Raw genomic sequence first — 12,253 nt, forward strand, 5'->3', positions numbered from 1 at the left:
GCCAATCCATGCTACACAGTAGACACTGGAGTTATTGCTGCTGTTTCTCTGAAGTCAGAAACACCATCCAACTAAGCCCTCATCCTGCTCCTAACCCCCTACTTTGGGAGCTTAAGAACTCAAAATACTTAAGCCACATGCATTGCTATGTATATAATACATGTTTGCACATGGTTCCATTTTATTCCAAATATCAAAGGATTATCAAAAAAGCGGCTGCACTTTCATATTTAGCTTTGAGAAGCCAACAAGGTTGGCTTTTTTTTTATTTTGATAAAGGTTTTTAAGTACCTTTTGAAAGCTTTGCTCTTAATATATTTGTTCTATTCCTTGCCTTGAAATTTTTAGGATTTTTAGGATTTGAAAATTTTAGGGTTGACACCTTTGACAAGCCACTACCAGCTTTTTCCCTTCCTAGGATACCCCCCTCCCGGCCCCACATCCTTACCCAGACTGCAACGTGGTCTCCTATGGCCTCCCCAGGCAGCCTCTCCTATTGTGTAAAAGCTCTGATTGTTAAAAAGTCCTGCTATCACTGCATTCCAAGGAGAGTTTTGAATCCCTTTTTAAAATTCAGCAGCGTGGGATTCCTGGGTGGCTCAGCCAATTAAGTGTCTACCTTCGACTCAGGTCATGACCTCAGGGTCCTGGGATCGAGCACCACATTGGGCTCCCAGCTCAGCGGAGAGTCTGCTTCTCCCTCTCCCTCTTCTTGTGTTGTTTCTCTCCCTCCCTCAAATGAATAAATAAAATCTTAAAAAAAATAAAAATAAAAAATAAAATAAAATTGAGCACAGAGCCTTGTTTAAACGAGGTTTTTTTTTTTTTTTTTTTAAAGATTTTATTTATTTATTTGTCACAGAGAGAGAGAGAGCGAGCACAGGCAGAGAGAATGGCAGGCAGAGGCAGAGGGAGAAGCAGGCTCCCCGCCAAGCAAGGAGCCCGATGTGGGACTCGATCCCAGGACCCTGGGATCATGACCTGAGCCGAAGGCAGCTGCTTAACCAACTGAGCCACCCAGGCGTCCCTTAAACGAGGTTTTTATAATGGTAATGTTCTAGTCCTGAAGTAAGGAGATGACTACATACTTTTCTTTATGTGCTAGAATTTACCTTAATGTTACATGAATTCTTTTTTATATATTGAGTATTTTTATAATAACAAATCTTAAGAGGAGCAATTCATCATTCTTTTTTCTATTAGAAATATTGTTATATAAAAGGCCTCCACACAAACTATCTCAGGGCCGTCTGGGGGATAGAAGAGAATATCTCCAAGACTACAACCCAGACCCCAGCCCCTGGGGAGTTTTCCCTGGCAGTCCATCAGGCTCCCCACAGTCATATGCACCCCCCCAATCACTTCTCCACAGGGCAGCCAAACTCATTTTTTTCTGAAAGTTCTATCTGATTATGTCCCTCTCCTGCATAAAACATTTTAATAGTCTCTCAACAGTCTGAGTAAAGAGCAAGATACCTACCACAGGCCACAGAGCCTGACACCAAGTATGTCTCTCACCTTGTCTTGTTTTCTGCCCCTGCCCTCCATCTTCCGTGTCCTTAACTCCTCCCATGTGTCATGCTCTTGAAGGTGCCATTTTGTCTGCCTGAACACTGTTTCCACTGCACAAACCACTCCTTGCCAGGGGTATATGTTTTCTTTTCTCTTAGGTAAATACCTAGGAGTGAGATTGTTACGTTATATGCTAAGTATATGTTTAACTTTATAAGAACCTGCCCAGTTGTTTTCCAAAGTAGCCATACCAGAAATGGACAGCAGCATACGAAAGCTCCAGTTGCTTCAAGTCCTTGCTAGCACTTGTCATTGGTAGTCTCTGTTATATGTTATATTTTTAACAAAGCATAGAATGATATCTGATGATGAGGTTCTGTGAAAATGCATAGAGGATGAGTAACTCCTTTGAATTCATTTCAGTGAGAGCGCTTGGTCTCCCCCTCTAAGCCTTCATTGTAATAACCTTTCACCAAGCTGCTGTGAAAACACGGGGATTTAACATGCTTAACCACAGAGATTGTTTTTCAGACTGAATTGATGAAGTACAGCAGCTTCAAAGTCTTCACTTAACATTTCTATAAAGCCCTGACCACGACTTGTCTGCTGGAATCAATGTGGTGAGTGTGAAGGTCACATGTGTGGAAATGTCACAAAGGGTATAGTCACAAAGGGTGTGAAGACTTCCGGGAACGGAAATACTTTTGAAGGTTGGTTAACATATTTTCCAGATCATCTTCTGGTTGAACTCCTCAGAAGACTACCAGTGAATTCTTTTTTTTTTCCTTAACACAAAATCTAAATGTTCATAAACACTTTAAGATGCAGGTACCTTTGACAACTCTAGTTTGCAATGCTGAGTGTAAGTGTGGCTAATATTATACCAATTAAAAGGCTGACATGCACATTGCTTGAGGTGTTTTATAGACAATTTGCTTTTTATGTCATCAGAATATTCCAGTGAGAATGTTTTTGACTCAGAGGTAATAGAAGCCTGGCTCTGGAGCTAGCCTTTGCTAAGGTAACATATTAATGAGTCATCAGAAGCTATAAATAGAATTCAGCATGAACTTCTGTCCACAAGTACACCACTGTTCCCACAAAAAGAGCTTTTACTAATGACAGGACATGGTCTGCTTGCCACTGTTGCAGCTGAGGGGAGGGGGGTGGACTTAGATAACCACAACTTTGTGGGAAATGTGCCTTGAGGTATGATTTGTCAAGATGTCATTATGTACTTTCTTGATTTCCCTTACAGGCAGTGAAGAAGCACTTGTATTGTTTTCCTTAGGGATCATCACTGCATAGGCCAGCCAAGATTTTCAATCTCTCTCACATGGTAAATCGCAGACGATAATCGCCTTAAGGCATTTATTTATCTTCCTTCTCTTTGTCTCTTCCTCCCACCCAGCATATAGCATAATAATCATATAGAGCAATAACGTGTGCCTAGGAGGGCACCATAATTATTTATTGAATGCATAGATGGATGGGTAAGTGTGTTGGCTTTATGCCTCCATATAATACTCTGGAATTTTGACCTTTTGCATATACAAGTCAATAGAGTCAAGTCAGTTTCCTATGTAACACACATTATGTTCCCCCATTCAAAAATATATCTCCATGAGACTTCCTACCAAATTTTCTCACACTTCTGCCCTGCTCATTTCTTCAGGTAATAGTAGGATAGGATATAATATCACCTGCAAGTAGAGAGAGAGTGAACATGTTAAGATTCTGCCATTCACCACACCTTAAGTCCAATTTCATGCCAGTTCTTAAGGGAAGATAGGATACAGAAAAAAGAATATTGAGGGAAGAGGAGTGGTCAGAAATGATCAAGTACATAGTCTTGCTGAGGTAGACAGCCACAGAGCTCTCCACCCTGAGAATCTAGAAAGGCACCAAGCTCTGGGGGAAGAAGTCCAGGAAGGAAGTTAAAGTCTCTACCCCCCCCCCCCGCCCCCCAGTTGTCCCTCCTCCTCATGACTAAGTCTGTAGTAGCTGCTCCTGGCCTGCTCCTGCTCCTCAGCCTGAGGAAGCAGGGGAGACAGGAAAGGCAAGGTGTATGTGGAGGGTTGTAAATCCCTTTTTGCTCATGGTCAGATGCAGTCTAGGTGGACAGGAAGTTTAGTCAGTGATTTCTTCATTACTGGTTCCAGTCTGAACTGTAACCTCCTTGTGGTCCAACCCCCAGTTCCCACACCTCTCCTTTCCCCTCCCCAACATCATACAAAATAACCTTCCTCCAGGCCTTCCTTCACCTCTGCTTTAAGTACAGTCTTGTCTGCCTTTCTTGTCTTCATGTTTCAGCTCATGAAACCCAATGGGGAAAAGGCAATGATGGCCAGGCAAGTGGAGAAGACAAGTGTCAGAAATTCTGCAATATTGACACCAATTTATCTAAAGAGGCTTCTATTACAGGGAGAAAGGAAAGGTAGAGAAAATACTCCCATGGCAGACTAGGGCAGGATCCCCTGGAGCTAGTAATAAAAAAGCTGAAGTATGTGTTTTTCAGATTCTAAGACTCAGTACTCCCAGAGATGCACAGAGCTTGGAATGACACCTGTCTTTTTTTTTTTTTTAAAGATCTTACTTATTTATTTGATAGAGATAGAGTGAGAGAGGGAACACAAGCAGAGGGAGTGGGAGAGGGAGAAGCAGGCTTTCCACAGAGCAGGGAACCCGATACAGGGCTTGATCCCTGGACCCTGGGATCATGACCTGAGCCAAAGGCAGATGCTTAATGACTGAGCCACCCAGGTGCCCCTGACACCTGCCTTTCAGAAGGACTCCTTACAGCCCACTGGGGTGGTGGTTGAGGGAAACCCTGGGGGTCTGAGCTCAACTCTGAGCTCCACTTCCCAACTACCTTCTTCTGTTGGCTTATTCCTTCATTGACAGAGCAGCTGGGAACATCTGAATCCTGGAAGAGGTTCATGTAGGAGTATCCTTTGGTTTCAAATTGGCTAGAAATACAAGTGACACAGAAAAGACAAAAACAGAAAGCATAAAGATACAGGGATGTCAAGGAGGGAAGCAGTCTAAGGCAGGATTTGAATAGGGAATGGAGGACCAGAGAGACCCAGAGAATCCTCTCTCTGTCTCTCCACTTCAGTGTTTACAGTGAAAGATAAATCCAGAACTAAGGTCACACATTTCACTCTCCTATGCTTTGGACATAGCACTGGCTGGTTGGTTTGGCTCATATGTGTAGGGCCAGCCATATGTTGGCAGAGTCAAGGTTATGAACATAAGGTCATCTGTTGCACATCTTGTGCCAATGTAATGAGGTGTGATCTATTCAAATGTTGCAAAAAGCAGTTTTATCTCTACTGATGAAAAGTAAAAACCCCAGAGGGGTAGGAATTGATAGCCACCCAATCCCAAGCATCCAAAATTACTCTGTAGAATGTCTCAACAGACTTTGGGGTTGGCATGTCCTTGGTAGTCCTCCTTGAGAAGAATCTAGCCACACGCTCTAATCCAGGAGAAGCTGACCTGGGCTTGATGTCAGTTCCTTAGAGCTCTGGTTAGACCAGAACAGAATTGTGATGACCTAGAATTCTAGGTCCATTCAAACCAGGAACAATCTCCAAGAGGGTGCCTAAACTACAGGTTTACCTTCTAACCACCAAGAATTGTTAAGACTCCCCAAACTTTCTAAAGAAAATTCAGTTTGTTACAGATTCATGAGTTGAAGATGGGGCCCAAGTCTCAGTCTGTTATCCAGCCTCTAACAAGACATCTTGAGCATGGAACCCACCCAGATACAGCCTCCCAAGATCAAGACTTCCAAACTCAGAAACACCTGGGGAGCATCCTTCTTAATTGAGGTAAAACTTACATAATATTAACCATTAATTATTTTGAAGTATACAGTTCAGTGGCACTTTGCACATTCACAGTTTTGTATATCCATAATGTGTATCTCCTTCTAAGACATTTTCATCACCCTGAAGGGACACTCTGTAGCCATTAAGAATTCATATCTGGGAAGTAATCAGAGAGGGAGACAAACGATGAAAGATTCTGGAGTCCAGGACATACACCGAGGGTTGCAGAAGGTGGGGGAAAGGTGAATGGGGTGGCAGGTATTAAGGAGGGCATGTGTTGTGATGAGCACTGGGGGTTATATACAGCTGATGAATAGTTGAACACTACATCAAAAACTAATGATGTACTATATGTGGGCTAACTGAACATAATAAAAAAATAATAATTCATACCTGGGGAGCATTTTAAGAGTCTCATGCTCTACTGACTGAGCTAGCCAGGTACTTCTGAGGAGCATTTTAAAAGTACATATCCCAGGACCCCACATCCAAGAGATTATAATTCAGTGAACATAGAAATATTTTCCACAAGATTCCAGGTATCCCATTCCTAGATATTCTCGTCCCAGAAGAAACGAAAATGTATGTCTACCAGAGATCATACAAGTGATTATAGCAGCTTTATTTACAGTCATTCATACTTGGCAATAACATAAATATCTCTCAGTTGGAGTTATAAAAACAAACTGTGATAAATCCCTATAGTGGAAGGGTTCTCAACAATTAAAAGGAATAAATTTTTGATACAAAAATAAGGATGAGGGCAGCCTGGGTAGCTCTGGCTATTGATTTCAGCTCAGGTCATGATCTCAGGGTCGTGAAATCAAGCCCCTTGTTGGGCTCCAGGAAGCATGGAGTCTGCTTAAGATTCTCTTTCTCCCTCTGCCCCTCCCCCTGCTTATGCGTGCACTCTCTCAAACAAAACAAAACAAAACAAAAAACAAAAAACAAACCAAACCCAAGGATGAATCTTTAGTGTATTATACAAAGTGAAGGAACCCACTGGCCAAACTATATTCCATTTATATGACATTCTGGAAAACGCAGATTAGTGGTTTTTTAGAGTCTAAGAATGGAGAGCAGGTGGTTTTGGGTAAAAGGAGACAGCACAGGGGAATTTGGGGAGGGGTAGTTAAACAGTTCTGTATCTTGACTGTGATGGTAATAACAAGTATTTGTCCGGGGCACCTGGGTGGCTCAGTGGGTTAAAGCCTCTGCCTTCGGCTCAGGTCATGATCCCAGGGTCCTGGGATCAAGCCCCGCTTCGGGCTCTCTGCTCAGTGGGGAGCCTGCTTCCCCCTCTCTCTCTGCCTGCCTGTGATCTCTGACTGTTAAATAAATATATTTAAAAAAAAATCTTAAATAACAAGTATTTGTCCAAATGCATAGAACTTAATACCAAAAAGTGAATTTTACTCTATTTAAAGATTTTTATTCAGGGGCACCTGGGTGGCTCAGTGGGTTAAAGCCTCTGCCTTCGGCTCAGGTCATGATCTTGGGGTCCTGGAATCGAGCCCTGCATTGGGCTCTCTGCTTGGCGGGGAGCCTGCTTCCCCCTCTCTGCCTGCCTCTCTGCCTACTTGTGATCTCTCTCTCTCTCTCTCTGTCAAATAAATAAATAAATAAAATCTTAAAAAAAATTTAAAGATTTTTATTCATTTATTTTGAGAGAGCATGCTTGTGAGCACATGCAGGAGCAGGGGTGGGGGGCAGGGGCGGATAGACAGAAAATCCCAAGCAGTCTAGTCTCTAGGGCAGAGCACAGAGCTCCATGTGGGGCTCAATCTCACTACGCTGAGATCATGACCTGAGCTGAAACCAAGAGTTGGTTGCTTAATCAAGTGAGCTACCAAGGCACACCTTACTTTCTTTAATTTAAAAATAAATTAGAGGGGTGCCTGTGTTGCTCAATTGGGAAGTTCTGCCTTCAGCTCCGGTCATGATCTCAGGGTCATGGGATCCAGCCAGGTATTGTGCTCCCTGCTTGATGGGGAGCCTGCTTCTCCCTCTGCCTGTGGCTTCCCTTGCTTGTACTCTCTCTCTGTCAAATAAATAAATAAATTCTTTAAAAAAAATAAATTGGGAAACATTTATGATGTGTAGCCTGTTTGGCAAATGAGTACATAGATAATGCTGGTCAACCAAGTTATTCTATAACCCAATCGAATTGCACTTTGGACACCTAGGACCAGCCAACTTACCATTATATTTCTCTGGTTCTCATCACAGTATTTGGACATATCAAGCAACTAGAAGTACAGGAGTATATTGCCATGCCCAAGAGTATAGTATGTATCTGAGTATTGACAAATTACAGGACATAGGCTATGTAGTGGTTTTGTTGCAGGGTTTGCCAAACTAAAATCCCCACACCAATGTGGTGACTTTAGAACTTTCTTTAAAAATTTGAGTTGTACTTTATCTCTTAGATTAGTTGTAATCAGAGTAATATAGAAATCATTTCCAGTAATGGAGATTAGAATGCAATCTATGAATTTTCCAAAAACATCATGCTTGACAACTGAAACATTATACTTAAACAAACATCATATTTAACAATTTATTTTTAAAATTAACCTGGAACCAGAAACCAAAAACGAGTTTTTATATGATAAAACCCATGATCCTAACCAACTCCATGGTAGGCCATTTGGTTATTTTCCTAAAATTTGATGCCTGTTTTATATAAAGGAAAACAATGACAAGCACACCATCACAGAGTCCTGGATCCCTTTATTTGTGAAAAAAATCTATGGAAAACAAATGAAAATCATGGGCAGATATTTATGTAGGACACCAGCCCTGTTAGTTGTGGGACTAGCCTGTGCTCAGTCTCACGTGAAACACACACACACACACACACACACGCACACACACACACAAAACCCATATCCTGCTGTGGCTGATCATCTACTCAAACAAGGTGGCTAAAATACAAATAGAAACTCCCAGGTATAGGAAGAAAAGAAGCAAGAAGTAGGCAATGGTTAGATTAGAAGATAATGCTAATTGCAACTGTGAGACCAAAGGGGGAAAAAATACCACAAAGCAAAACATGTAGTGAGGTAGATCCTATCTGTTATTTCTATCCCCGTAGAGTATATTTTCTAATTTGCAAATCTCTTTGCCTGCCCTAATCTCAAGCTATTTCTAACACTATTGCTTCCTCATCAGTTTGCAAACCCTAGCTACAGCTCTCTCTGAGGCATTCTGTTCACATTGCTTCTTTTTTTAGAGCTGCTTATGCCCGAGAGGGAGGAAATGGAGCTACAAGTGTTTCCTTTCCATTTAAAACTGGCACTTTCTTGTAGTGGGGGAGGTAGCTGAGGACTAGCAGCTTGCTCCCAGCAGCTTGAGATAACACTGAGTTTTCTTTCCTATAAGCCTCTCTTGAAGTCCTTGTGTTATAAATAATTTATAAATTTTATCACAACCTCCAGGAAGCAAGTTGGACCAATTTTCCTGATGCCAGATGGCTCAGCAGACTTTTCAGATGTTGCTACTCTGTTGTACATCCCAGCTTCAGTTGCTGCACACCCCAAAAGTACCTCCAGCTAGAAAGCACATGACAAGGTCATTATTTGACGGGTTCCTCAGGCAAAACTTCCTCCATAAAGAAGGAGTTTGACCCTTCCCCAGACTGAGAAGAGGGAGTGTTCCTTCATTTTTGCCACCTAAGCACCTCTAAGTGGGGAGGAATAGGTACAGGTCTGGGCACCTCGCTACAGGTGGGTGTTCAATTATATATGATCCATGTGTATATATGATCCATAGATACATGATGCAAAATAAAAATAATGTTGGGTAGTTGTACAAATTTGATGGTCAACAGTGACTCCTCAGGAAAATTGCCATGTATGCTATTTAAGCCAGAATTCTTTTGGGTGTAAGTGACAGACATATGTGAACTAGGTCAGAGAGAGAAGGGCATCTGTTGGTTCATATAACCAGGAAGGATGAGGAAAGGAGTGACTCAGAGGCCTGAAACCCCCAGTTCATTTTTCCTCTCTGCCTCTTGTTTCTGCTTTTCTCTTCAAGTGGAGGGCAAGGCAGGATTTGGGGCCTCACGGTTCAGTTTCACCAGCAAAGAGGAAAGAAAGAATGTAACATGCATGTGTACACACACACACACACACACACACACACACACACACTCCAATCATATTTGGAAGATTTAGACAGCATATTGGAGGGCTGCAAAGGAACTCTTACCCCAAAAGAAGAGGGAGAGCACACACATGGCTCTTGTGGGAATCGTGCTGAGCCAGAAATAGATTATTTTCTCTTGAGGCTCCGTATTCTCCAGAATACATTAACGTCAGTTTGAGAAGCACAGACATATGTCATATGGTATCTCTGATGGCCTCAAATTTGAAGGCCCATAAAGATTTCTATGGTGAAACACTGTCTTTGTTCTCTGGTGGGACATTTTGATGGATGGCAAAAGCATCAGGAATCTGCGGGAGAAAGAGTTAAAAACCCTTTTTAGGAAAAAAAAAATTAAACAGTGTTGGGTTATGGGAAGAGAGAAAAGGATGAAAGGAGTAAAGTGAGAGAGAAGTGTCGGCATGAACCTGGGCATCACATTAAAATGTCCCTTATAGTGAAAAGACCAAGGAATCCCTAAAATTAGGAGATGTAACATTAAAGTTGAAATTTTTTGTGTTTCTGTGGTATAGATCCTATGACAATGAAAAATTAGGTGTTCTACAAAATACCATTTTCTTCCTGGGCGCAAAACTAGACTACATTTCCCAGCCTCTTTTGCAGTTAGGTACAGTCATGTGACTAGTTCTAGCCAGTGGAATGTTGGCAGGAGTGATGCCGCCACCTCCAGGCCTGGCTTACACAACTACCACCCTATCCTCCACACTCTTCCCTCTCCTGCAGGCTGGCTGCAGAAGATCGGGTAGAGGGCTCCATGACCCCAGCACATGTTAGAGCCACCAGATGAACAAAACCTCTGTGAACACCTGTATGGATCAGACCCCTTGCCATCTCCATGGGACTATGATATGAGTAAGAGACTATCCTTTCGCTATTGTTAAGTTTTTGCAGTAGAGACTTGTTTGTCATAGCAGTTAACTTATCCTGACAAGTGCAGACTTCATCCCCTACCCTCTCAGATCTTCAAAATACCTTCAAATGTCCTGTGAGAGTGGGAGTTCTGTGGCAATCATAAAGGAGGCTGAGTTTCACATGAGGGTTAGCATGGCATGGAACAGAAACCACATTTACAGGAAGCAGTATATTCCATAATGGAAACCCATTACAAAAGCAGGTGTTTGAGGCCAGAGGTGACCGTGAGAGCATAGACTCCCTGTGAATTTGCAGAAGTGCTGGAATGGGCTTTTACTTCCGCAGAGCATGGAATGAGGGAGGCTTTAGGAAACTTAACGAGATCTGAAGGGAATAACATGTGGATTATGTTGTTATTTTTTTGCGGTACAGGGTACTAGAAGTGAAAAAAAAGTTTTTGAATCACATGTCAAGGATGAAAACTGGGTGGATGGATGGAAACTGGATGGATGCTTCTGACCACAAAATCCTGAAATAATACTTAAATCACTTGGATGCTTACAGAATCATTTTACCTAGTGAAATCCCTGATAGACAGCTGAGTGGCGTCTGTTTAACTGGCTGTGAAACAGCACCCAGAATCTATACTTCCCTGGCTGTCCAGCCTAAATTAGAAACTCCCCATTTTTGTCACCCATTGCATGCTGTGGTTTTCCCTTAAGACATTAATTGGGTATTTATTATGGCATTAACTTTTTCAGTGTGTCTCCCCTGCTAGACTCTAAGCTACATGAGGACAAGGACTGTGTCTCTTTCATCCCCCAATATATACCTGGTACCTGGCATAGAGCCTGGCAAACATTCATGAATATTTGTTGCAACAAAACGAAATCTGTACCTGTGAGATCCTCAGATAAGCACCTGTTAGCCTCCGAGAATTCACCTTCTAACTTAGGTTTGACAGTCAGATATTTTTTAGCTATTTGATAATTTGAAAATGTATTATTACCTTTATGTAAAGAAAAACTGGCATTTATCATAGATGAATATAAGAGTTGTTATTATTATTATTGATAATATCTGCTTCTCCCTAGAAAATATGTGAATCCTTTTCCCATGGTTATAGCCTAGTCTGAGTTTCAAACTTAGAATGTCTCTTTCCCTTCAGTCCTGGCAGCACATTGTTAAGTAAATAGCCTTCCTGGCTGAACCTCAGCTGACCTGCCTACTGGAACCTTTCTTATCAGAGTTCCAGGAATGATCACTTTTGTTTTTTAAGAATAAGATACTGAAAGAGTATAGTGATATCCCCCTTTTTTTTTTCCCCTGATGGCTTTGTGTAAGTCTGGCAGTTCTTCCTCAAATAGTACAGCTTAAACTCATAATTGTGTTTTTCCTCATCATTTCCCACCTTCCCCCAGCCACTGGACTCCAGTCCAAATTCCTACCTTTGTACCTTTTTAGCAGGTTTTAATAATTTTTGTGAAAATTTATGTTGAATAAACACCCCTTTTCCTTTGTTTGCTTATAAGCTTTTGGGGCAGATTTCAGCAAATACCTACCAATTTTCTTTATTCCTTCATTCTGACATTAAGTCCCCGGGGTAATTATTGTTTTTTTAGAATAGGAGAAAACAATGAAGAAGAGTTATCTTAGTTTCTGACACAAAGAAGAAGATGCAGATCTGTGGTTGGAATGCTTAGGATTTAATTCCGAGGTGACACTTGATCAAATGTTCAGCACAGTTAGCCCTCAGTAAGTAGTAGCTTCTTGTTAACTTGATGACTTTCCAGAGCCTAATAATGAGGAAGATTATAAAGCCATTTCTAAGCTCAGAGGGAAAAAATGCCGTAATCTATAATCCATATCACTGTGAGTACAAGTCA

The 12,253-nt window shown here is 41.7% G+C and overlaps 1 long non-coding RNA gene across 1 annotated transcript; it reads left to right on the top strand.

Annotated features, from left to right (window-relative positions):
- The first annotated feature begins 5,264 nt into the window (after nt 1-5,264).
- LOC116859036 lies at nt 5,265-8,882 on the top strand. The gene is made up of 3 exons (XR_004381077.1): nt 5,265-5,348; nt 7,578-7,636; nt 8,789-8,882. It is a non-coding gene; the product is annotated as an uncharacterized LOC116859036 (long non-coding RNA).
- The last annotated feature ends 3,371 nt before the right edge of the window (nt 8,883-12,253 follow it).

The sequence above is a fragment of the Lontra canadensis genome, unplaced genomic scaffold (assembly GCF_010015895.1).
Source record: "Lontra canadensis isolate GAN:19392208 unplaced genomic scaffold, GSC_riverotter_1.0 scaffold4, whole genome shotgun sequence".
Taxonomy (NCBI): domain Eukaryota; kingdom Metazoa; phylum Chordata; class Mammalia; order Carnivora; family Mustelidae; genus Lontra; species Lontra canadensis.